Source organism: Rutidosis leptorrhynchoides, chromosome 7 (genome assembly GCF_046630445.1).
Source record: "Rutidosis leptorrhynchoides isolate AG116_Rl617_1_P2 chromosome 7, CSIRO_AGI_Rlap_v1, whole genome shotgun sequence".
Lineage (NCBI taxonomy): Eukaryota > Viridiplantae > Streptophyta > Magnoliopsida > Asterales > Asteraceae > Rutidosis > Rutidosis leptorrhynchoides.
In genome coordinates, this window is record NC_092339.1 from 156754327 (window position 1) to 156759883 (window position 5557).

General features: G+C 38.7%; 1 non-coding gene across 1 annotated transcript; it reads right to left on the bottom strand.

The window, feature by feature from the left end:
* Nucleotides 1-3678: 3678 nt before the first annotated feature.
* Nucleotides 3679-3785, bottom strand: LOC139860683 (small nucleolar RNA R71). The gene has a single exon (XR_011763312.1). It is a non-coding gene; the product is annotated as a small nucleolar RNA R71 (small nucleolar RNA).
* Nucleotides 3786-5557: the final 1772 nt, after the last annotated feature.

Below are 5557 nucleotides of genomic sequence, written 5' to 3' on the forward strand. Positions count from 1 at the left end.
CTCGGTGGCAGTAATCCAGGCAATTCTTCCGGAAAGACATCGGAAAACTCGTTCAAAATTCGTACGTCATCTACGCTCTTCACCTCGGTTTCTAATGTTTTCACATGTGCTAGAACAGCAAGGTGTCCTTTCTTCATGATCTTTTGCGCTTTCATGCAACTAATGAGATTCAGTTTCGAGCTACATCTCTCTCCGTAAATAATCAGTGGCTCACCGTCTCCGTGTGGTATACGAAGAGCTTTATCTCCACAGATAATGTCAGCCCCTTATCTTGATCAACCAGTCCATACCGACAATAACATCAAAGCTTCCCAACTTAATGGGTATCAAGTCAATCTCGAAATCTACACCAGCTATATTGATAATAGCTCCTCGGCTAATTTGGTCAACTTTCTCAAGTTTCCCATTGGCTACCTCTACAAGCATACTCTCCTTTAAAGGAACTAATGACCAATTTATCTTATCGCAAAAGTGTCTAAATACATAACTTCTATTGGCACCAGTATCCAATAGGACCGAAGCTAATAGATTGTTGATAGTGAATATACCTGTCACCAAGTCGGGGTTCTCATGAGCATCCCTTGCATTTACATTGAATGCTCTTCCACGCGGTGGTCCGCCGTCCTTTCGCTTGTTGGGACACTCATTTCTTAAGTGGCCCGTTTGTCCGCATTCATAACACTTTCTCGGTCCAGTAGGGTTCGGCTTCCCAGTCATTGTGGTGATCTTGCAGTCCCTGCCAATATGCCCGGTCTTCTTGCATTTTTCACAAATAATGTTACAGTACCCGGTATGGTGCTTGTAGCACCTCTTGCACTGTGGTAGAGTACCCTTGTAGTTGGGGTTCGAGTTGGTATTCGGATTGAGATTTCCACCGTTGTTGTTTCCCTTAAAACCCTCATGTCGCTTCGCCGGGTTTTGATCATAGGCTCTCCATTTGTTGTTGTTGTCCCACTTGCGCTTATCACTACTACCCGCTTCGGATTTTGCCTTTTCCGGTTCATCAATGATGATTTGGTTCATTAAGGTATGCGCCATGCGCATTTCTTCTGGGACATTGGGTGGCTTAAACGAGGTGACATTTCCCTTAATGGACTTAGGAAGTCCCCACAAGTACCTTTCCATACGCTTAAACTCCGGGGTAACCATGGTAGGACACATCAGGGCTAATTCTAGATACCTACTGATATTTCTCAATTACATCACATATATATCTTGCAATATCGTGTAAAATACTCTCGAATCAAGGATAGTTAAGGCGGTTTCTACAAGTAATACATAAAGGTATGAAAAGTGTATCGGAAAGTGGTTTATAAAGAGTTTTGGTGAATTATGACCATTCTATAAGTTGTGATTTCATCATAGTTCATCCAGATACAAGTTATGGTCAAATTAGCGCTCTAAAACGATAAAACAAGGCTTCAGGTATGTTGGACGCCGTCCAAAATGATTGGGACACCGTTCAAATGAAGGGAGATTTGGAAAAAACGAGACAGAACAATTCAGCACAACTGGACGCCGTCCAGATTTCTGGACGCCGTCCAGCCCTTCATAACTAGACGCCGTCCAGAAATCTGGACGCCGTCCAGGCCTTTACAACTGGACGCCGTCCAGAAATCTGGACGCCGTCCAGAAGTAGGTTTCAGCCTACTTTTTTCTTTTGACCAACTTTCACCACTTTAAAAGTGTATTACGAACAGTTACGAAAAAGAGGAGTTCCAAGACGATTTTAGGAGCAAAATTGGAGAATTCCAAGCTCTTGGAAGAGGCTTAACATCCAAGAATCAAGATTCAACACCTTCTCCATTCAAGATTCATTCTCTATTAGGTTGATTTCTTGTTCTTCACAATGAATTCTACTTATCAATTGATTGTTATTTTGTTTGTTAATATGATTTTTGGCTAAACTCTATAATGTTTATCTAGATTAATAACTGAGGTATTGGATGTAATATTATGGATTGAATGTATTATGTGTGGTAGATTAAAGCTTGAATTAAAGAACCATGTTCATTGATGTCAAATCATTTGTATCTAGTTAATTGATATGTTGTTGATAAAGAGAACTCTTGTTAATGTATCATATTGATTTACAATCAACTTGTCTTAGATTGATTGTTTACTAAACCGGACCAAGGGGGTAAATTAGATCAAAATGATTAGATGATATAGGAATGAATTGTTTAGAGCGAACGCAAAAGACAATTGTTATTCGAGTCTTTGATCTAGCTAATCAACTAGTCACAAACGAAAAGGTCTAGGTGATAGGGAACTCTCCACTTAGTAATTCTAGTTTGAGTACTTGCTAAAGAGAACTCTTGGCAAGTCGATTTAGGTGATTAGCATATATATCATAGTTATTTGGTTACAAACACGAGAACTATAGAGAAAAGGGAACCCTTGATCTTGTAATCGAGTTTGCGTGCTTACTAAAGAGAACTCTTGGTAAATCTATTAGGTAACTCACACACATAGTCATTCAATCGGGTCTCAACAATATAACTTACATCCAATACTGAGGGTAAAATATCTAGATGAACATTTCGTATCTTTGATCTTAATCAAACTATCTTATTTGTTTCCTTTGCACTTGTTTTCATTATATAAACTTAAAAAACCAAAAATATTGTTTTTACTTTTAATCTTCTCTGATTTGGCTAAATAGTTAAATAGCCACAAAAGCATAATATCTTGTACCTTTAAGTTTCATTTACTTAGTTAATCATAATATAGTTCCTAATTCTAGTTTGACTAATCCAACTGTCCTTGGAACGATACACGGAACTAAATCATTATTTATACTACTACACGATCGGGTACACTGCCCGTTAGTGTGTAACAATCTTTAATTGGTATTTTTCCATATTATTTCATACATTAATTCATATACCACGTTTACCACATCAAGTTTTTGGCGCCGCTGCCGGGGAACAGTTTTGTGTCAAAATAGAATTGATAACTAATTTGTGATTAAGTAGTTTCTTAATTATTTTGAATTATTAATAGTCTTTGATTTTTAGACTTATAGAATTGGTACATTTAATAGTTGTGTTAGTTGTGTGATTGATAGATTTTAGGTTGCATATACCACATACCCGAAGTTCAGATTCACCATTACTTACACCGCTTATGGAACCTGATAGAAAGCTTGGTAGGATCCTAAAAGAAGTACTTGAACTTTTTTGAGTCTTCATTAAAGCAGGAAACTTTTGATTCAGAATCAAGTACAACCAAGCCGAGATATTCTGAATTTGGTGAGCCCGTTCCTCCTCCAAAATTTGAAAAGGAAGGAGAAGCAAGATCGGTGGTACCAAGACAATCAATGGCAGCCAAGATGAAGGCAACCCGAACCGGACAAGATAGTGTTATTACTCCGCCCAAAAGTGAGGTAAATTTTGAAATAAAAGGACCTATACTCCAAATGATTAATAACAGGTGTTAATTTGGTGGTGGTTCGAATGAAGATGCAAACGAACATATTCGTGTTTTTCAAGAGATATGTCTTCTTTTCAAACTTAAACAGACACTGACCAGGCCATATTTTTAAGACTTTTCCCATAGACACTCCACGGGGAAGCACGAAGTTGGTTAGATTCATTGGCCGAGGCTACGATAGAAACTTGGGATGGTATGTTGGAAAAATTTCTTAAGAAATATTTTCCAGCTTCTAAGTCCGCGAGACTCCAACACGAAATTACCCAATTCTGTCAACAACCGATGGAAACCTTGTACGAAGCATGGAATCGATTTTTCAAAATGCTAAGAGGTTGTCCAAACCATGGTTTGGATACCTTCCAAAAAGTCCAAATCTTTTAGAAAGGTTGTGATGTTGCAACCCGAATTTCCATTGATCAAGCTTCCGGAGGTTCACTCATGGACAAAACCGAGCAAGAGGCTTATGAGATAATCGAGAAGCTAGCCGATTATTCTCATGAGTGGCATCAAGAATGACCAATTACTCATAATGCTCAAGTCCAAAGCGCCGGTGCTTATGATGACCTTAGTTCCCTAAGTGTGAAAATAGACGGTGTTGCTCGAAACATGGACAAAATCACCAAGGAAATTCATAGTATGAAAGTAGGTTGTGAATACTGCGATGGTCTCCATTTAGGAAAAGATTGTGATGCCAGTTTAACAATGGCTCAAAAAGAAGAAGTGGCTTTCATAAGCCAAAGAAGTAATAATCAATTTCAAGGAAGAGCCCAGTTTAACCGAAACTTCAACAACCCTTACAACCCTCAAGGTCAAAATTCCAATTACCAACAAGGGTCAAGTAGTGAATTCCAACAACAAACTCCGGGTTTTTATCAAAAACCCCAACAGGAAGATAAAAAGTCAAATTTGGAGAGTATGTTAGAAAAGTTGATTGCATCACAAACTCAGCTTGTTACAAACATAAACCAAACAAACGAGAAAAATGAACACCAGTTTAGAAACCAACAAGCCTTAATTCAGAATTTGGAGAAGCAAATGAGCGATTTAGCTAGTTTACTTAGTGAGGGAAAACCAGGAAGTTTACCGGGTGATACCAATAAGAACCCCCGAAATGAGCACGCCAATGTTATCACCACACAGAGTGGTTTAGCATACGAAGCTTCAAGAATGCCCGAAAATTCTGATTTCAGTGTTCCGTTGAACCGAAATGATGAACCGGTTAAGGAGCCGGAACAAGTGGTTGAAAAGGAAGAACGGGAGAAACCCGTAGTGAAGCCATATCAACCACCGTTCCCATACCCAAGGAAGCAACAATAAGAAAGGCTAGAAGCCGAAAGGTCAAAATTTCTAGATATGTTTAAACAAATTAACATAAATATGCCTTTCATTGATGTAATCTCAGGAATGCCCAAGTATGCTAAGTTCTTAAAAGACTTACTTACTAATCGGAAGAAAATGGAGGAACTTTCATCCGTCACCATGAATTCTAATTGTTCCGCAATCTTAATGAACAAAATACCAAAGAAGTTAGCAGATCCTGGGAGTTTTACCATACCATGTCTCCTAGGAGATTTGGAATGCATTAAAGCATTAGCGGATTTAGGGGCTAGCATAAATTTAATGCCTTATTCATTATATGTTAAGCTAAACCCCGGGGTACTAAAACCAACCCGAATGGCAATTCAACTAGCGGACCGCTCTGTTAAATTCTCTCGTGAAATTTTAGAGAACATGTTAGTAAAAGTGGGTACCCTAGTATTTTTGGCCGATTTTGTGATTTTGGACATGGAAGAGGACACTCTTATATTGGGTCAACCTTTCCTCAATACCGCTAGAGCTATGATAGATGTTCATGGACAGAAATTGACCCTTAGTATTGAGGATGTTAAGGTTACCTTTTCCGTTGACCATGCCTTGCAATACCCTGAGTCTACTGATGACCAATGTTATTATTTGCAAACCGTAGACGCATATTCGGAGTTGTTGCAGGAATTTCCAGAATTGCAAGGTTCGGGAGAATGCATTTTGGCAGAAGGTGATGAAGAAAACATGGTGGAAGAAGTGGAGATGTTGACCACCTTGATGGCTAACGGTTATGAGCCAAATGATGAAGAATACAGAA